This window comes from Protopterus annectens, chromosome 15.part0, assembly GCF_019279795.1.
Source record: "Protopterus annectens isolate FY-2018-M chromosome 15.part0, PAN1.0, whole genome shotgun sequence".
NCBI classification, from domain to species: domain Eukaryota; kingdom Metazoa; phylum Chordata; order Ceratodontiformes; family Protopteridae; genus Protopterus; species Protopterus annectens.
Window position 1 is genome coordinate 232,526,492 of NC_056749.1, and position 22,304 is coordinate 232,548,795.

A 22,304-nucleotide genomic window follows, 5' to 3' on the forward strand; every position below is an offset into this window, starting at 1 on the left:
TTTGCAGTTGTATCAGCTCCTCTAAGTATCTGTTTTAAGATTCTTCCATTTTTTCCAGCCTTTTGTAATTTGAGCTGATATACTCCTTCAGCATTTTGTTTATTTTAACCACCTCTGAGCACATTTGACTTATTTTTTCCACTAGATTACTGGAAGCCATGTCTTATATCAAAGCTGGAGCTTGAACTAATTTTGGTGAAGATCTGCAAGATTCTTCCCAGTCACTGTTTCCTCTTCACCTTTTCTGGTTAATTTTATTTTTAGGCTGTCGTAGTTTCTTCTATACTGGCATCCAGGCAGTGTACCTACTAGCCAGTAACTGAATTTACTAAGTGACAGAATTCCAGTCCTTGTCTTTTAGTTTCTTTTTTCACATTGAGAGAGCTGAAGTTAAGCTGTAGATCAGTGTGCCACCATCTTGAAAAGTCCCAATTTGTGCTGAATATTAGTATATAATGATCTCACATCCATTGCTATCCAGTAGTATGTGTCCTGCCAAACTAGATCTTTGACTACATCAAGCAGCTCTTAGGTATTTTAGTATGGGATGAAACAACTCCTTTAAGTGACAATCAATTAATTAACCCATATTCTGCATGTAGGAACCAGCCCAGGAAATAATTCTCCTTCCAGGTTTGGACTACCAAGTTTTTGTCCATTTTAGGAATAGCATGCGTTAGGGGGTTCTTAGATTTAATTTTTCCCCCGTATAATCTTCCCACATCTTTATGTTGCAAAAAACTAACCTTTCACCTTTCTCTAATAATTCATGCAATTATGCATTAAATTCATTTAGCATTTTTTTCTCCAACAATACACATAAAGAGTATATGAATTCAATTCAAAATAACTCAATTGCTTCCTTATCAGTTTGTTTAAAAATATACTTTATACATTCTCCTACCAAATGTTGCAACACCCTCCATTCTTCTTAAGGTAAATTATAACATTTTGTACTTGTTTACTACTACCAATATTACTTTTCCGTTATTTAATCAAAATGTATTAAAACAATCTTATGGAAGTAGAAATCTTAAGGAGATAGCACATGGAAATTAGCATATCCTGTATACCAAGCCAGTTTATTGCAGTAAGAAAATCAAATGATACTGAGATATGGCACTTTAAATGCATAGGGTTTGAATGGGTAAATTAATGAATTTAGTGAATGAATGAGATTTAAAATGTGGTTAAATGTGTTTTACATAAATAAATATACATCAGATAAAATGTGTTTTAAGTTATTTAACAAAATGCAAGGTTATTAAATTAATCTTATTCGAGAAAATTTAAGGTTGTGGTCTTCCAAGATGGCTACACACGGATCAGCACCTTAATTTCAGCTCTCTCGGTGTGAAAACATAAACTGAGAATATGGAGCCAGTTAATTTTGTCAATTTTGGTAAAATTCAATTACTCTCTAGTAAGCACTCACTCTGGATGCCATAAAATATGAAATTTAGAAAACCCAAAAGAAAATCAAGCATAAAAGGTGAAGGAAAAACACTGACTGGGAAGAATCCTGCAACTGTTTCTATAAAAAACAGTTCACTCCTCAACTTTGATTCAAGAGATGGCGACTAGTAATCTAGAGGAAGAAAAACATCAAATGTACTCAGAGGTTATTAAAATAAATGAACCACTGAAGGAATATCTCAACTCAAATAACAAAATACAGAGAAAATATAAGCTTTAACTGGCTATTCAGATGAACTGATAAAACAGCAAAAATCAGAGGCTGAAATGAAGAAAAGGATGCCTGAACATGAAGATTCTGAAGAACAGCTATTTTATTAGAAGACAGAGCATACTGAGAACACCTGAGATTTTCTGCTGTACCAGAGAAACTGGAAGGAACAGACTGTGTTAATTTTATGAAAGCACAAATAATGAATCAGACTGGTCTTCCACAGCAAGATTTGTTAATTGAAAGGGCACATTGAGTTTATGCTCCAAATCTGGCCATGGGAAAGCAGACAAGATCTACATTAATAAATATACAATCATACCAGCAAAAACAATTCATCCTGACAAAACTCTGGCAGAAAAGAAAAGTATTAAAAATTGTAAACAGCAAAGTGTTTCAGAAAAATGATTATTCACTGTACATAGGCAGAAGGGGAAACAAATTTATCCCAGCAATCAGGAAATTTCAAGAAGCAGGCATGATATTCAAGCTGCTGTATCAAGATGTCTTCAGATTTTTTTTTTTATGGAGGATAAAAGACATTTAATATTTTCCATTTTTACAAGGGTTAGTGTCTAGATTAATGTCCTTGACTTAAGAAATAAACAAGTTTTCTGTAAGCAAGTAAGTTTGAGAAATAAGACAAAAAGATGAAGAACATGAGAAAATGCATCTGCTAAGGTACTTGTTGTGTTTTTTTCATTAGCAAATTCTCTTAGTATTAGAAACCCAAATGGTTTGGAGATATTAAAAATGAGAAGCAAGAAGTCTCCAGCTGAAGGCAGTTAGCCAGGGGAATTCTTTACATTGTGTTATGAGTGAAATTTACAAAGATTTCTTCATGCAGCTGCAAAGTTGTTATCTCTTTATTTTCTCATTGGTAACTACTTTCACATGGAGACAAGCCGTCTTCAGGTGCAAGCAATTAATCTTGCTAGTTCTGAGCATTTTCTGCTGATTGACATTCAAAATGTAAAGGTACAATGTCAATTAGTTCAGAGAAAAATAAAGTTTGTAATTATGGGAGGTGAATAAGAGATAGTAGCCTCCTCAGCAGCCTTAATAGTTTAACATATTTAGTAGAACAGTTTACAATTTAGTTTTATTTAAAGATAGCAAGTGTACTTTTTCAAAGTGATAAAAGTTAATGATTCTGAAAGCATTCGAGCTGTTTTTGCTCATCCAGAAGGAGAATAGACAGCAATTGGTCTAAGAGGGAACATGGACTATATCATGGTTTACCTTGACAATAATTAGGTTATGCCTGTGGGTGCAGCTGTCGATTTGGGAAAATTGTTTCTATCTGGAAAGTTAAACTTCATTTGTTGAAAATGTACGTATTTTTGTATAACAGCTTTAAGTTAATAGGGGATGGAGGTGTTCTGAAAATGTATTTGGCTTTTTTTGTTTGAGGTTTTCATTAAATCAACAAAAATCTTGAAAAAGGTGACACAGGTTCAAATTGAGATGAGAAGAAACAACTCTATAAAGATCAGCCTGCCAAAGATTAGTGTGGCACATGTAAGACAAAAAAATAGAAATACACATTAAAAAAACTGTCATGCATAATACAGTATGTGTGAACAATAGCTTTTTATAATAATGGCTATTCTATTAATATTATCTCAGACTATAACTGGCCTTACAGGTGCAGACAAAAAGAAAAGAGTATTGAATTATTTAAATAAATGCAAAGTACAAATAGCAGTGCTGCTGGAGCCACCTTTGAAAGAAACGAGCGTGTAAATTTGACAAAAAAGGGTTTCAGGATGAATATTCAGCAGAATATAAGAGAAAAAAGAAAAGGGAAGTAATAATACTGATTCTTATAAGGGCTCCAATAGCGAGAAAAGAGGGAAACAAGACAATGGTAGCTTTGCTGTAAGGAGCTATTGGCAAGGGAGGAGTATTATGATGGACCATATTTATATTTCACCAAAAACTGCTACCATGGAGCTTTATAAAATTTTGGGAGTGATAATCAGCTTTCAGAAGGAAATAGTACTTATAGGTAGGCACTACAATTTGATTTGCAATATGGTGGATGTATCAGGGGATCTAGAAGGGAAAATAAAATAAAAGAGGGTAGATTTCTGAAGAAATTTATGAAAGTATATGGTATGGAAAATGTGAATTCAGCAGTAGCAACTTGAACATAATTTGCATATTATTCCCCAAGGTACAATAACTGGGCTAGACTAGACTACACTAGATAAGAATTTTATTTCACAGAAATGTGTATTTAATTGAAAGGTTTGACACACATCCAGCAGCTATTTCATATAATGCACTAAAACTAACTCATTAACACCTGTGTGGTGTGAAATGTCATACCTCTAGCAGACTACACACACCTTGCATTTTGGAGTATTTTCTGAAAAATAAACTTAAAAAAGCACAAGATAAACAAAGGTAGATATTTTTGTGAACAATAAAGCTACTAAAACTGGACAAATGGCAATGTTATCAGTAAGAAGTATTCTTTGCATTGATAAGAGTCAATGTATTCATAGTCTTTCCATAAATACTATAATATATTATAATGCACACAATCCCCAAATTACATTTTTGTTAAGCTTTCAAAAACAAATTGTCATATCTTGGAAACTATACTGCCTAGACATACATTGTCAGAACATTCGTTAACCTGACATAAGCTTTCATATGACAACAACAAATTCCTCTATGAGTGCATGTTTATTGTGATAGCTACAGAGTATGAAAACATAGGTTTAATTGTATAATTAGCCATATAAATAACACTGAATATAAATAAAGATGTGCAACAACTATCAATATCTCAGGTACAGTGTGATATAAATAGAAACTGACAATGTATTTTCCTGTGTCCCACCATGGCATTCCACACTGTGTCCCTCAATAACAGGTGGGGGTCTCAATTATGAAAACATGAACATAAATCAGAAAATATGAATAATAAGTAACAAATTCCTTGATCAATTTCTCTATTGTATGATATCATAGATTAACAATATTAGCGGCATTTAGTTAATAACTCCTTGCACTTCCTAATACTGCCTATCATAAGCTGATAAGTCACTTGGTTAAAAAAGCCAGGTCCAAAACAGGTCTGGATCTCATAAGGCGGTACGGATCTGAACTGGAAGTACACATAAATGGCATTATAGGCTTGAATGAGGTAAGATAAAATGCAGAGTAATGAAGTAAAAGCACACACTAGCATTTTCTCAACTACCTATTAAAAAGAGAAGAATTTAAGGAATGGACAACAGAAAATGTTCTATTGCTATTTGGGAAGATAGAAATTTTTTCAAAAGGGATAGCTAATGCCTTTTTTAGGCAAAGTTCAAAGGACAACACCACCACCGTAACAGGTACAAGCATGCAAAATCTGAAGGTAATGCTACTCAATGCTAGAAGTCTAAACCTCAAAATGCATTCTCTCGTGGCACTCCTAAAAATGGAGAACATCGATATCTGTGCAGTAACTGAGACCTGGTTCAAGGCTCCAGAGAGCACCCCTGCAATACCAGGCTACAGTTCTTACCAACAACAAATAAAATAGCCAAAAACCAAATCCAAATCCAAAAAGCAGTCTGAAAGGAGGAAAGAACACTTGAAATAGAAATGGAAATAGCGTAAAAAAATCCTTTATTTCTGTTGGTTCCTTAAAAGCTTCTGAACAGGCAGACATTGTTTTAGGTGATGGGAACTAGTGCTCAAGGATCAACTGTTATTCCATCTGAGAGAAGTACTTCCAACACCTCAAATGGATTAATTAATAAAGTTGGTAATGCTAACAGCACGGGTGATTTTTAATTCTCTGGACATTATTAATTTAACAGATAACATCTTCACTGAGCGTGAATTAAAACTTTTATGTTTAGGTTTAAATTTCATTCCATCTAAGAATGTAGAACAATAGTGGACATTAAAAGTTCACTAGAAAGATGAATCTAAACTATATTTTAAATGATGTTCCACATGTTTCAAAGAGGTTAAAATTCCATCCTAAATAATACAGATGATTTTCTCAAATAAAAATAAAATTAAAACAGAATATAATTTGAGCTATAATGATAGGAAAGCCGATTTATGAAAAGTGATAAGGGGGCAATATTGTTATAATGAAACAGGATGCTTATTGTTTGAGAATGTCTCAACTGTTACAGAACAAAGATGAATATGAACCAATTGCTCTTTATGACATCAAAAGAAATTTCTTTATGAAGCTTTAATGACCAATGAGATAGACCTAGATGTTTATGAGTTTTGTGTAATAAATAATCCTAGGATTGGTATCTTGTTTGGGATTCCAAAAACTCATAAGAATGCCATCGAGCCTCCTTTTAGGCCAATAGTATCAGCACCCAAATCGGTCACTGAGGAATTTCCTTGGTCATTGATGCCACCCTTAATCCTATTGTCATTAAACAAGAAAGTTTTTTACAAGATTCCTGGCATTTTTTGACACAATTGAATTTGTTTGCCATTAAGGCGATTTTTGATCCTAACAAACATGTGCTTTTACTTTAGATGTGATTTCTTTATTTACTTGTATCCCCATGATGAAGGGATATAACAATGGACAACATTCAACTGGTCAAATTGGCACTATTTGTAGGTTCATTGAGATAATTTTACAAAACAATTTTTTTTTTTAAAGACAGGTTCCCTCTTATGCCAACATCATTATGATTTGGTGGGAATTTGTTTTCTTAAATCTTTAACTACCAAATTTAATATTTTATTTTATCACAGATTTGTGGATGATTTAGTTTTATCATGGAGGGGATAGAGCAACTGTAGAACAATTTCTTTTTGAAGTTAATATGTTTGATTGTTTTTGAAATTTACTTTAATGAAATTTTAGTTATGTTCATTATTCTAGTGCACACCCCAAACATATGATTTGTAACATTCCCAAGGGACAAGTCATCAGGGCTTGTCGGATGACCACAGATGATTCTGAAAAACCTATTTCTTCGTTATTGAATAAAATTATAGCTGAAGTGTTAGGTAAACGGAAAAGTATTATCCAGCTTTGTTGAATACTTTGAGCCATGGTTCCTCAAATACTTTAAATAACAAAAATATGAATTTTGAAAATTAGAAATGAGCACTGATGGAGATCTTGGGCAACAAACCAAATTTTGTTTATAGAAATTTATTTAACATCAAGAAAGCATTGGAATTTAGCCATGATACATTGAACAAGTTGAATAAACATGTTAAGGGTATGTTTATATGTAATAACTGTAACATGTGTAGGTTTTTTGCCACCGTCCTAAACGTAGTTATAGATTCTTATCGACTATTATGGTGCCAGAATATGTTAACTGTCGTATCGAGGGGTTGTGTACATTGCTATGTGTTGTTCTTGTTCTTACAATATTAAAAGCAAAGATGTCAACAGTGTTTTATTTAGACATTCTGTTACTTGTAATAATTTTAAAAAATTTGTTTTTTCAGTAGTGGAAGTTATTAAAACTGACCTAAGGGGTGGTGATTATAAAAATTATGTAGAGCAGAGAGAAACACTGTGGCAAGTGAAGTTAAAGGCTGATAAACCACCCGGTTTAAATGAAGCCATTAACATTAAATGTTTTTAAAAAAAAGCACTTGGTTCACTTTCTTTATTTAACTGATGTTAACTTATTACATAACATCAATTTTATTGTAATTTTATCCATGTCTTTTTTATAAAAAATCTTTTGTATATGCTGATTGATTAATTGGTTAATGAGATACTTGATAGAGAGTATATATATATCTGATGTGCTTTAGTTTGGTGTTATTCTGATGAAGTTATTTCCATTTCTATTTCAAGTGTTCTTTCCTCCTTTCAGACTGCTTTTTGGATTTGGATTACAGTTCTTACCACACTTTTCGTCCACCAAACCAGGATCGAAACACTAAAGGTGGAGAAGTGTCCATATTCACCAAGGATATTCACACCACCAGGTTAGTTGCCCAAAACAATGCGTCTGAAATTCTCCAGGTGCAACTAACACTAGGTAAGACTGCAATCCAAATTGTAGCTTGCTACAGATCCCCCACCATGCCCCAAGATTCTCACTATACCTTTCTAAACATACTGGAAAATATTAATATACAACCAAACACCCTAATACTGGGTGATTTCAACTACCCTGCCATTAACTGGGAAAACTACTCATGTACCAACACCTTTGCCCAACAGTTCTTGGAATTCATAAATTCCAATGCCCTCGATCAACTAATCCATAGTCCCACCAGGGGCTCCAATATCCTAGACCTGGTCATTACCAACATGGGAAATCAATGCTCCACACCTATGGTCACACCCTCGTTGGTCAGGTCAGACCATAAGCTAATCACCTTTAACATCCACCCCCCACCCCCACTCCCAGTAAGAAAACCTCCATAAAATACTTCTCCAAAGCCAACTTCATGCTACTCAAGTCAGAAGTTACAATCTTCATGACACCTATGCAGAAGAGAACTGAAAGTTTGACTGCTGAATCCTACACTAAGGCACTGTATGAGCACATCCACTCATGCATGAATCGTGCCATCCCAAATAAAACCAAGATGCTCTCCTCCAAAAAAAGGAAGCCAATCTGGTGGTCTCCTGTCATAAATAAACTTTACAACAAAAGGAAGAAACTGTTGCAGAAAAGAGGAAAATTCCAGGATGCAAAAAACTCCCTTACCAGCCTCAGTAAGAAGCTGAGATCCCTCATAAAATCCTCCAAAGCTAGTTATGAAAATAAAATTGCCAAATATTCCAAAGACAACTACAAAGCATTCTATAACTATGTCAAGAATCTAAATGGTAATGCTCAGATCTGCTCTGAGCTACAACAGAATGGCATTAAATATACTGATCCCAAGGATATTGCCAATATCCTGGCAGATCGATTCAGTGCCAACTTCACCCCCCTCTCACCCCCTAAATGGTCCATCTCAATACCAGAAGATTGCCATATTCCAGTAATAACGGCCACACAGGTAAAAAACACACTCTCCAAAGCTAAGAATACAGCATCCATGGGACCAAATGACATCCCGGGCTGTGTACTACATGAACTACAAAATGAACTGGCACCTCACCTAAGTGTCATGTTTAATCATACCCTCACCTCAGGCTTCATGCCCACTGAGTGACGCACAGCTACAGTTATCCCACTCCACAAGGGGGGATCCACCTTGGATCCTGGGAACTACCACCCCATGAGTCTGACGAGCCTGATCTGCAAGGCCATGGAATGTATTATCATGGAACTTATAAACAAAGACATTGGCAACCTTAAAACACTGGAACCCACCCAGTTTGGGTTTGTGAAGGGATGATCTTGTCTCCTGAACCTGATTGACTTCTTCTAATCAGTCTCCAGAGCTGTGGACGAGGGTAAGGCAGTCCACACAGCCTATCTGGACCTTGCCAAGGCCTTTGACACCATCCCCCACTCTGGAATCATAGATAAACTTACTAAGGTAGGCATTAATCCCTATGTCACTCGATGGGTTGCCAACTGGCTTACTGACAGAACCCACACTGTAAAAGTAGCTGATTCCAAATCCAGCTCCAGACAAGTGACAAGTGAAGTACCTAAGGGTACAGTCCTGGGACCTCTCTTGTTTGTCATCTACTTCTCTGAAGTACAGGCCAACACTAAGGGACTCTGGCTAACAAAGTTTGCAGATGACTGCAAACTGGGAGCCATTATTGAATCCCCAAATGATGTCGATACTCTACAGAAGGGCCTTACAGAAACAGATGCTTGGTGCCAGAGCCATGGGCTCAAGCTCAATGCCAAGAAATGTACAGTTAACCCTTCAGAAAAAACATGTACCTATGAATTACCACATAGGTGGCAGTACACTAAACACCGAAAGTGTGATAAGAGACTTAGGGACACAGGTGGACAGTGGTCTCACCTTCAATAACCTCATCACCACAACAGTCAGGAAATCCTTCTATGTGGCACGCCTCATCACTAAGGGCTTTTCATACAGAAAAAAGGAGGTCATTGTCCCACTGTGCTCATCCCTCATTAGACCCATTATAGAATACAATGCCCCATTTGGTATGTACCTCTCAAGACATCTGCAACAACTCGAAAGGCCGCAGAAATACTTTACTAAAAGAATCTCAGGCCTAAAGCAGATGCCCTATGCTGAACGCCTTAAAAAACTCCAGCTATACTCTGTCGCATATCGTCTGCTCCGAGGCGATCTCTGCTTAACATACAAGGCCATGTCAAACCCAGAGCTGTTGGACATGCTACACTTAAAGAAATCCCAATCCCTCAGAGCCACACACTCCAGGGACCTAAACCTTGTCATCACAATAAACAAAACATGCTGGAGGGATAGGTTCCTGACCCAGAGACTCCCCAGACTCTGGAATAGACTGCCCATACATGTCAAGCAGAGCACCTCTTTGGCCCTCTTCAAAAGGAACCTTGACAACTGGATGGGAGAAAGGAAATTCACCCCGGGGATCATGTCAGTCGCCCTGCTAGACAGGGGTCCAGGGAAGTAAATAGTGTGGGAAGAAATATCCAGGGAATTGTTATGGCTAGGCTTGTATAGGCCCTAGGGCCGATAGCCTAGTACCAACCTATGAACCTAATGATTAGGATAAAATTAAAAATGTAAACTAAGAGATATTGTTGAGAAGTAATAAGAATTATTTACAGGGAATGATGGAGATTAAAGTATTTCAGAACAAGGGGAATATCAGAAAACAAGAAGAGAAGCAACTACAGAGTACTGAAGAGAAAATATGGGAGTATTTGGATAATATGCATGAGCTCGAGAGAGATAGCTGTCAAACATCTTGTAGCACAATGACTTCGGCAACAGAAAGTAGAAAGGGTTGTCACCAAACTTAGGGAGCCTATGTCAGGGAAAAATAACCAAAGGTTCTACAGAGATATTTCAGAAATGTTATGAAAATTTGTATAAAGCAGAAGAATGTGGAAACCAAGAAAGAGCGCAAACAGAAATATTTATGGAAGACTTAATTATGCCAAGAACTGAGGAAGATGAAATGCAAAAAGTAATAGTTATGATAGGAGGAATGAGATAAAAACAGTGATGTATGATGAATCTACAGGGAAGTCTCCAGGAACAGATACTATCACTTTGGAAGTTTGGAAGTTGGGAGGGAAGAAAGTGATAAACATCTGGAAGATTTTGTATAATAGTATTTTAAAAGGAGGGATAGTACCATCATCTTGGACGAAAGCTGTGGTGGCTGTATTACCCAAAGAGGATAAAGACTTGCTAGATCCAGCTTCATATAGATCTACTTCAGTTTTACAGTATGATTATAAAATGTTCATGTCCTTACTAACTAAAAGAATGGCAGAGGTTTTACCAAAACTGATACACACGGATCAGTCTGCTTTTGTGGAGGGGAGGCAAACAGTTGACAATATTAATAGATCAAGGTGATACAGAGGGAAGCAGAATATAAGAAAATATTCACAGCTTCATAGGTGTTTACTAGGCTAACAACCACAAGGGCCTTTTTATGCCTAGCCATGCATCCCAAATCTCTGACAAGTTCTGATACCCTTGATAAGTGTAAGCATGGACCTGGGAGATGAACCATTTACAGGTTACCTCTGTCCATTAGAGACATAGGTGCTAAACTATATTGCTGTTGATTGGTGGATCTTAATGCAGAGAAAACATTAAACACAGCTGGGAATGTATGAGTATGAAGAATTTATATTCCCTTATACAGTAATAAGGTTAATTAGTAGGACATATGAAGGATGGGAGGCAAGAATTAAAGTGGGAAGGGTCCTCTCTGATAAGCTGTATTTGAATACAGGAACCAGGCAGGGGTGTCCTCTTTCATAACTTCATGGTTTATACTAGGTTAATGACCACCAGGGTCTTTACAAGCCTGACTGTGCAATCCAACCCAGTTTTGTACCTGAGTTCCTTGGATGTCTATATGGGGTATGTTGGGAAAGAGGTAGCTAAGGGTTATGTGGGGGGGTATGCTTGTTGGGAATTGATTTACTTACTGTTGACCTCTGTCTATCAGAGAAATGAGGGCCAGGCATGAGATGAATTTGCAATTTCCCATCTTATGACTAAGATTTCTTCTAAATAGGTGAACTATATAAATAGATGAACTCTGTATCATGTAGATGAAGAACTTATTTCATAGTGTGGAGATGTTTTAAGACACATATCAGCATCTTCAGCATGTTCTATTTATGTTGCAAGCAATGTCCAGGTTCTTGGATCTAGTGTTTCTGGTGCTGTTTGCTCTACAGATGTGCAAGAGATTTATCATAGCTATGCTAGGCATAGATCGTCTCTCAGTAACCTGTAGGAGACCAAGTACAGAGATAGGGCCTTAAGGCAATCTGTGTAGGACAGGGTATTTCTACTCTGAATTCTTCTGGTGAGGAACATTTGAGGGCATTCCAGCTGTTGCAAGTGCCTGGTTAGATACTTGACAAAGGGGGACATTGTATTCAGTGATGTGTCTGATAAAGGCTGAGTACAATGGTTCTATAACTTTATTGGACCAAGATGCCATACCCTTGCTTATGAGCTGGGTGACATAGAATGATTTCTCTTATTGGTTGGCTAAGCTGGTCAGTATGTTCCTAGATCCTTAACTACTAGGTCAATTCTTAATGATGTCTTATGTCTTATCAATGGAGTAATTAGCTTTAGTGGACAATTTCCCAAAGGGCACTATAATGCATTTCTTTGTGTTGAGCTTTAATCTGTGGCTTTAGCACTGGCCATTTGTTTGTGTTAGACCCTCTGGTAGGATGTTGCTATCACATGGGAAATCTATGATGACTCCCAATTTACAGTCATCTGTGAACTTGGTGAGCCAGTGTCCTTTAACATTAGGTTTTACTTCTGAGAAGTAGATGCCAAACAGGAGCAAGCACAACATGGATCCCTGTGGTACTCCACTGGTGACCAACCTCCTGGTGGAGGTGGTTTCACTGATCCTGACATCTTGGATCATATCTGTGAGCCAGCAAGGATTCCAGCTAATTATGTAGGGATTTATAACTAGTTCTGAGAATATGTCAACAGTACCTGAGTCGGGTACCGTATCAAACTCTCTGGCCAGGGCAAGGTAGGAGGTATGCACCATTTTCCCATTATACATAGCCTTGGTGACCCTCTCATAAAAGTCTACCAGGATGAGTAGGCAAGACCTTTCCTGAACAAGACAAGCTAGAATGGGTCCAGTGTCTGTGGGCTGCCAATATCCTTTTTGATAATTTCCATGACAATTCATTCCATGGTTTTGCATATCAGACTAGTCAGACTGATGGGCCTGTAGTTCCCGCAGTCAGTTGATTATGAAGAGGTATAACTGTTGTGGCCCTCCATTCAGCTGACATGTAACCTGTTTTGAGGGTGTAGATGAAGAGTGCCTTAAGTGGTCCTTAGGAGGCAACCGGGGATATTGTCAGGGCCCACTGAAGCAGCATTTTTAGTCTTAGCAAGTGCCAGCAGGACCTGATCCCTGTTGATTGTTGTGGGGATATATACTAGAAGAAATTTCAGAGGGGATAATGGTGAGGAGTAGGGGGAGAAGTTAGAGCTAAATTTATCAGCCAGTAGATTTGCTATGTCATCCTGATCACTGAAGGTTGTGTCATTTACCACTAGTTCAACATACTGATAGGTGGTACCTTTAAAGTTCCTGACATAGCTGAAGAAGGCCTTGTGAGCATCCTTAGCCTGGCAAGCCATCCTGACCTCGTAATTGGCCTTGTTGGTCTTTTTTTAGACCTCTTGTTTTTTTTTTTTTGTTTAGTTGAATCAGAGAGTTTTGGTCTCTGGAGAGTTGCTCTTTCGATTTTGGCCATGATTTTTATCTTTTGTTTTATACTCTGTTAAAGTAAGGATTTCAACAGTGTTTTTTTTTTTTTTTTTTTGGTGTTAGATCTGGGTTACTTCTGATAGGAACAGCAGCCTCAGTGCAGCCATATACATGTTTGTACAGAGTTTCTGTAAAGAATTCAGCATAGACAGCTATATTCTTGGGGTTTGGAGGAGGCTTGAATTTTAACAAACTGTCACTTAATAGGATGTAGTTTGCTTTAGACTAGTTCCTAACTATTACAGGTTTAGTTGGGTTTTCCAAGTTGATTTTTATTTCGAGAGAGCCAGCTTAGTTGTCTTATCTCCCCAGTGAGGACGTGACACATTTGGGTGGGGGGGTGCAACACTCTCCCTCGTTGGTGAGTATTAGGTCCAATATGTATGATCCTCTGGTTAGAGTGCACACCATCTGAGAAGCAATGTATGTTTCCTAATCTATAGAGGAGTAAGTAAAGTCTTCAATAAATAGGGTATTTGGTTGGATGGTGAGCACCTCTAGTAGGTCTAGGTAAGAATTATGAGCTTTGTGGGTCATAGAGGGTGTCCTGTATCTGGCCAGGACATAGTAAGGAACCTTGTCTATGAAGACTTGGATGTGAATGAACTCCAGGACATCATACTGCTTAACCAACCTGAAGATGTATTTGTTGCAAATGCAGATCGAGACTCCTCCACCTTTAGTCCCTGCCTGTAATGCTGTTGATCTAAATGTGTGGAAATCAATGTATTCTTCCATTGCTGGAGTACATTCTGTACCTTTAAACCAACTCACAGTGACAGCACAGATGTCTACATTCTCCAGAATGTGGAGAGCTTGTTGGATCTGTAGTTTCTTGTTAAGGCTCCAAGCATTGAGCAGTAACACTTTAAGCCTGCCTTTGAGGTTTTTTTTTTTGCTATGTTAATAGTTTTGTTATTTTGACATTACCTAAAAAAGCTCTAAGGGGTGGATAATATTTTAGCCAATATCTGAAAGCACAGTGGGGCAGGGGCAGACCATTCTTGGCAAAGCAATGCGGTTTGTCAACCATGTCCTCCCATGCTGATAGATATTGGATTCCCCTGGAATGACACCAGAAACTAAGCCAGTTATTAAAATCAATTATCTTCTGTTCACACTGTGGCATCAACCTTGGTGAACGTAGAATGGTGCTCAGAGCAGGGCACATACCTATCTGTAACACATATTCAAAGAGATCCATAATGGCTACCAACAAAGCAAACAGCTGATTTGCTACTTGGCACACAGTTATCCAGGTTTCTACATTTGAAATCACCCCCTTTATCAACAAATCTTATATAAAGGAGACCATCCTATAACATGAGCATTCTAGCCCATGATGACCCTACTCTGCTTATTGAAAGAAACAACCTTAAAAGTACAGACCATTTCTTCTCTACTCTGAAATCAACACTTTGGGAAGCCCTATAGGACCTCAAAAATTCTACCTCTTATTAAATGTCAGGTCTTAACTGTCCATTGCAAATGCCCCAGTATGGGATATGTCACATACCTCTAACAAACCTGCTATTTCTCTCTCTGCCACTCATCTACTTGCATCGGTATCCTCTCCCTGTGGCCTGCTTTTCCTCGTTGTTTTCCCTTCTTATTCTCCTCCTTCCACACTTCTCTCCTCATGTTCTATATTCCTTTCCCTAGTACTCTTTTGCCTTTATCCTCATGCATTCTGTCCATTTTTGTTAATAGGCCTCCACCATCACTGTATTCTTATTCGGTATGCCCCAGTTCAATCACTGCCATCTTCCTTAATTGAGGTACACTGATACTGTTGATTATGTTTGCTTCAGTTATAAATCAAATTAGTTGTTATAATGGTTGTCTTCTTTCTCACTGTTCACTGATTATCCTCCCTGTTTACATGCTTATATTTAAATTGTTTCTCACAGTTGTTATGGTATCTCTGCTGTATATTTCAGCATTATTATTGTTTTCCCTGAGTTGAGCCAGAAATCCATCCATAGTGATCAGTGCTCTGTCTCAGTAACAAAACACACACACACACACACAAAGTAGTGAGATGCTATTCTGGCTTTTGCAAGAGGAAAAAAATCATATGTCCAAGGTAAAAAGCAAATGTCTGTCTAGACAGTGACATAGTGCAGTTACACAAAACCAGTTTTACCAGTTCCTAACTACAATGTGTGAAAATGACCCAGCAAGAAAAGACAAAAAAATGTGTATACAGTATTGGCAAAACCCTATACTACAACAGGACAACAGGAAAGTCAATGATTTAATTATAGAAACCCAGCAGAGGAACGGTTGCTATGGCTATGCTGTTTATCGCTGGTCAGGGTAGAGTAAGTTAGAATGATTATGAGAAGGAGTGGACTGAACTTAGAAAGCATAACAGTAGCCAGAGTGGAACAATCCACCATGTACAAGTCTGTAGGAGTACAAAAAGGCAAGCTCAAAGGTAACAAAGTGGGATGCAGCAAGGGTGCTAAATAAGGGAAAATTCACATAATGGTTTAAGAAGGGGAGCAATGTAATTTTAGGCAAATAACAGTAAGGAGTAATGAAGAGAAAGACCTCACCAGGCTGATGGATGATTGAAGATGGAAGAGACATCACAGTAGACTGGGAAAAATATGACAGACTAGATGAATTGCTTTATTCATTCTTCATGAAGAAATTCAAGGGAAGAGTATAATCCTTGGAAGGGTAAGGTGATAAACACCAGGATACAGAGGTACATTTATGATGGTGCTGTGGCACACAGGGCTAAAGCCCTGTCTGTGATCCATATGAGACAGGTTCAATTTCAGGTATTTTGGCTAGTGAAGCTAACTAGAAAGGATGGAACTGAGTGACCAGTGCTCACCTGTCCACCTTTGCAGAAGGGTTGGCAGCTTGACACATAGTAAGATAGACACCTAGTCAAGACTGGGCATGAATACAAGTTGGAAGAGGGTGGAGAAGCCTGCCTACCAAAAAATCATATGAGCTGCATCTTGGGAATGCCTGCATGTGCCATTTTGCATTAGTGTTAGACGAAACACTGTGGGATTTACCAGGTGTTCAAGGCTGTTGCTGGAATGCTGGACTTAAGTTAAAGCAAGAAAACCCTGATGGTTACCTGCATCGAACTGCTGGTTTGGAGCTAAAGGATGATATCAGCAATGGGAAGAAAAAATACTAATAAAAGGATAGAAAGACAGGAGGTGAAGAGGGGATTGGCTGCTGTTAAGGATTATAAAGCATAAGGAGAAGTGGACAACCTGCCATGAGTCTTAGAAATCTGGCCACTGTGCTTGCAGATTTCTTGATAGATATTTTCAACAGATTATTGATTAGTACAAAAGTGCCTGCAGACCTGAGAATAAGACAGAAAGTGAGGTACCATTGCTCATTGGCAGTGTTTGCCATTATTTATTAGCCTAACAGTACTTACTGAGAAAATCATACAGAACACTGTAAGAGAAAGTTGCTTTATTGTACGATAATTATCTCCAGGACAGAAGCCAATCCTGATTCACTTTAGGATAATAATCTCCAGGACAACAGCCAATCCTGATTCACTTTAGGATAATAATCTCCAGGAGAGCAGCCAGTTCTGATTCACTTTTGTGACTGTGTTGTAGAAGAAAATGAAAGAGGAAGTGCCAGTTGATAAGGTCTACGTAAACTTCCTCAAGGCTTTTGACTTAATCTGTCACAGCCAATTGTTTGGCAAAATGGAGCGACTGACAATATGTAAAAGAATAAAGAAGTTAACTGCTGAAGGGTAGGTCAAGAGTTGTGATGACAGGGACAATGTCAACAAAAAGGACAGTAGCCGGTGCAGTACTGCAGGAATTAATACTGGGTCAAGTATTCATCAGTGTATTTATTTAACTCACTCAGGCCTATAATGCTATTTTTGGATAGTTCCAGTTTACACCCATAATTCCTTACTGCATCTAGACATTTCATTTTTTTGGGCAGGACGTCTTTAACTAAGCAACTTTTAAGAAATTAATAGGCAGTATTAGAAAGTGGAAAAAGTTATTAACAACATGCCACTAAAATTGTTAATCTAGGATATCCTTCAGTAGAGAAATTAATTAGTTATTTTGCCACTTATTATTTAAATTGTCATATTTCTGTTCATATTTTTATAACTGAGAGCTCATTTATATCAAAATATCCCCGAGATATTAATAGTTGTTTGTTAGTAATTATGAAAATAAATAATATTTCCATATGTACTTAATACTTCAAAAAGCCTGTGGCTTCTAAACTGTTGCATGTCATCAGGTGAAACCTTAGTTGTTCTTGAAGAAAGTTGTCTTTGATATTTGCACTGTATGTTGCATATCTTTAATTATATTTAGTGTTATTTATATTGCTTATTATACTGTTAAGCATATGTTTTCATATTTCTGTAAATGTTTCTATAAAACATGCACTTTTAGAGGAATCTCTTGTTGTCATGTGAAAGCTTATGTCTGGTTAACAAAAATGTTCTAATAATATATGTCTAGGTAGCAGTTTCCAAGTTATGACAATTTGTGAAAGTTTAACAAAAAAGTATAATTTGAGGTTTACATGCATTGTAATATATTATGGTATTTATGGAAATACTATGAATGAACTGACTATTATCACTGCAAAGAATAATTCTTATTGATAGCATTGCTATCTGTACAGTTCTAAAATCTTTTATTTGCAAAATGTATACATTTGTTTATATTATGTTTTGTAAGTTTGTTTTTCAGAAAATGCTCTGGAATGCAAGATGTGTGTAGACTGCAAGAGGTGTAACATTCTACACCACACAGGTGATAGTGAGCTAAGAAATATCACAAGAATGTGGTCAGCATCTTTATTAATAACACAAACCTAAGTGCAGAAGTATTAGATAGGGGACAAGTCTAAGGATATAAGGAAGACATTAGAGAGGTGAACCAAACAGACAGAAAAATGGCTACTGTGGTTCAAAGCAAAAGCAAAGTAGTGCACTTAGGCCACTACAACTCTTAATGTGAAGTATCACATGGGAAAGCTGAGCCAATGAAAAAAGAGCAGAAAAGAGCAGGAGTTGTTGCTCCCACCTGGACTGGACCACCAGGAATAGAGTGAGAGAGTGATGAAAGCAACAAACCAAATGCTGGAGCTGATCCAAAATGGAACCAATTCCAGTACCAAAGAAGTAAAGTCCCAAGAATACTGGAGGAAAGGTGGCATAATTCCACATCATAAAAGTGGAGCAAGGCATATAGTCAAAGCTACAGACCACTTAGTTTAACCTCTGTGGTTGGAAAAGTGATGGAATCACTTGCAAAGCAAAAAATGATTAAGTACTTAGAAGCTATGATGTATCAACAACAGTGGAGCTGATGGCAATAGTCTAGAAAAAAGCTCTGTTGTGCCGATCACACTTGGAATAGATGACCACCATAGAGTAAGACAGCTGCAGTGCAAGCGAACAAAATGCTGTGACATATAGTCAGGGGTGAGACTCAAGAATCAAAGAGGTAACACTTCTCTAGTATGCCAAGCCACTTTCTGAATGCTGTGTGAAGTTATGGAGGCCATACAAAGACAGGCATGAGTCTGTTTGCAGAAGTCAAGTGAAAAGTCATCAGAAAGCAGCAGGGGTTGGTGAGGAAAGGATGTGACCAGAAACTAGAGGATCTGCAGCTCTTTTCATTACAGACCATAGAAGAGAAAAGGGACTTTATATGAGTGCAAAAGATAATGTCAGGGAGATATACTAGTTTTTATAGATTCATATGTGTATACTAGGCTAAAAACCACTAGGGTCATTATATAAGCTTAGCCATGCAAACCAAATATGAACCATAAATTTGATTTACTGACTCCATCTGTCCATCAAAGACATAGGAACCAGACCAAAGGTGAATTTCTGATTACCCATCCATTGGTCCACATTCTGCTTAAATAGGAATAGGAAGGAACTCTGCTTCACATGGATGGCGAGCCTGTTCCACAGAATGGTAATTCTTTGAGAGACATCTCTGTCTGTCCAACATGTCCTATTTAGGTTGCAAGCAAAATTTAGGTCTTTTAATCTAGTAGTTTTGATGCTGTTTGTTTGCAGATTTGCAATAGGTTCATCAAAACAGGGTCCAGGAATACCTTGTATGTCAGGCAAAGATCATCTCTCAGAAGTCTGCACAATATTGAGAAAAGAGACAGGGCTTTGAGAGAATCAGTGTAGGACATTGTGTTTACTCCATGTATTCTTTTTGTAAAGAACCTTTGTGGACATTCATGTGTCTGATCAGGTACATACTGAAGGGGGCATTGTACTCTGTGATGGGTCTGATGAGGGCCAAGTACAATGGTATGATGACCTCTCTGGACCTAGATGCCATGCCCTTGCTTACTAGTTGAGCAATATAGTAGGATTTTCTTACTACCTTGGGCACATGTTGGTCAAAGGCTAGGTTATTATCTACATGAGTCCCCAGACCCTTGACTCGTGAATCAACTGTTAAGGGTATTTTATTGATAACTTAGATAATCGGGGTGGCAGACTTCCCAAACGGTACTATAATGCATTTCTGGGTATTGAATTTTAAGCCATATCTTTGGCAACAAGTGTTTGCTCTATTAGACCTTCCTGAAGACTGTTCTCAGCTTGGGGGGAGTCAATGACTGATCCCAGTTTGCAATCATCTGACAACCTTGATTAGCCAAATGGTCTGACATCCAAGAAGTAGATACCAAACAGGAATGGGCCCAGCACAGAGCCCTAGGGGGCTCTACTGGTGACTGACCTCTTTGTGGAAGTGGCCTCACTGATTCTAACCTCCTGGATCCAGTCAGTGAGCCAGCTAGTTATCCAGCATGTTATAAAGGGGTTTATACCTAGTTCCCCAAGTTTACTGATAATGCCCAAGTGGGATATTGCATCACATGCTTTAGCTATATCTAGCTAGGCAGTATGCAACATTTCCCCCCCTCATCCATTGCCCTAGTGACCTTTTCAAAGAGGTACACCAGATTCATTAAGCATGTTCTTCCTTTGACAAAGCCAAAAGGTGATGAATTCAGTGTCTGGAGTTCTCCTATGCCCTTGCTGATAATGTCCATGATAATTATTTCATTAGCTTTGCAAATAAGACTAGTCAGACTAATGGGTCAGTAGTTTCCAGGATCTGTTGAAGGTTCTCCTTTATCAAGGTAGATGACTGTTGCAGTCCTCCATTCATGTTGCACAAAAACTATAGTTAAATAGTGACTCCAGAGGTTCTGTTAAGACATATTTAGACTATTCAGGAGGTACTACCACCTGAGGAATAATAAGCAGAAATTTGGTGGGGGGACATAGACATTGTTGAAAATAACAAGCATTGAATAATGCTAAATCAGAGAAGGGGTTTTACTTTTAGTAAATTATTCCAAAAGCCATCCAACTCAGGCATTGTTTGAAATAAGGCACAATATTTATTTCAGACAGAAAAGTAAAATGTAAGAGTTAGAGACCTAGTTGTTTTCGTATGAAATTAGCTGAAAGGAAATTTAAATATAAAGTTGTCTATCTGTTTGAGATCATGTAGGCCACACAGGAACAATATTCAGAATTATGTTAACTATTGGCATGTACCTTAGTGGTAAGGTATTTTCTGCACAGATTTGTCTGAGACTTTTTGAAATAAAACACTTTCAAAGTTACTAACTGTAGAAAAACAGTAGAGATAACACAATTACTTATGAAGATTCTTGGAGTGTCAACAACTAAGAAGACCATTGCCATGCTGTCTGCTAATCTAGCATCCTGGAAGTGCAAAGTTCAGTGTCTTAACACGCTGGGTAATTTTAATAAGTATTGTTAGGAAAAGCTTTGATAAATAATTTTTAAAAAAGAGAGTGAGAATTTTAAGTGTTACTTTACACTCAACTTAGGCTGTTGTATCAATCAATTCCTTTGTGCATCAAGTGTGCTTGCCAATGATTCTGTTGTTTATTACTATCAGACTTCCTTCCCCCACTCATGACTGTAAGTCTCTTTTGTTATATCTTAGCTCACAGTCTTTACATGTAAATGTTACAGCTTTCATGATTTCATTATCTAAGCTGTAACAAGAAAATTACTTTTTAATAACAGACGTTTCATGTATTATAATGCACCTGATATTTTTAATAACAATATCAAAACAGCATCCTAGTTAAGACCCTGTAGATTATTGCTTGTGTAATCTAGTAAAAGAAATGCCTTCAAACTGTCTAGTTCTAAAATATTAATTTGCTTGTTGCATAATATACTGTAGATTTATAGTACATGTCAGAGTATTACCTTGAGACTTCACTGTTGAAAAAAACACTGAAGATAAAGTTTTAGTTATTTATTTATTTTTTATATAAAGATGACCAGGGTAAGAATCATGCGGTGCACATTATTTTCATATTAAATCAGATTTTTGTTAATACAGCATTTATAACACTTCAAAGATCCGATATATTTATAACATACATTATGTATAAATGTGCAATAATTCAATCATATCCATCACACTATATTATTAATTACTGGTCATGAAATTATATGAACATTTAGCACTAGTGCATGTATTATACAGACTTGGGAACAATGACTCATATCCATTGATAGCATGTTATATATATTCAATGAAGTTTTATTATTTCAATATAAAGTGTTATAAACATGAAGTTTAATAGCTGTCAGTAATCATAAGGAGTTTCCAGCAGTGAGATTTGTCAGTTATTATTGGATATTATGTGCTACAAGTTGTCTATAATGTGGACTACCAGAAAGCCTAAGAAGAC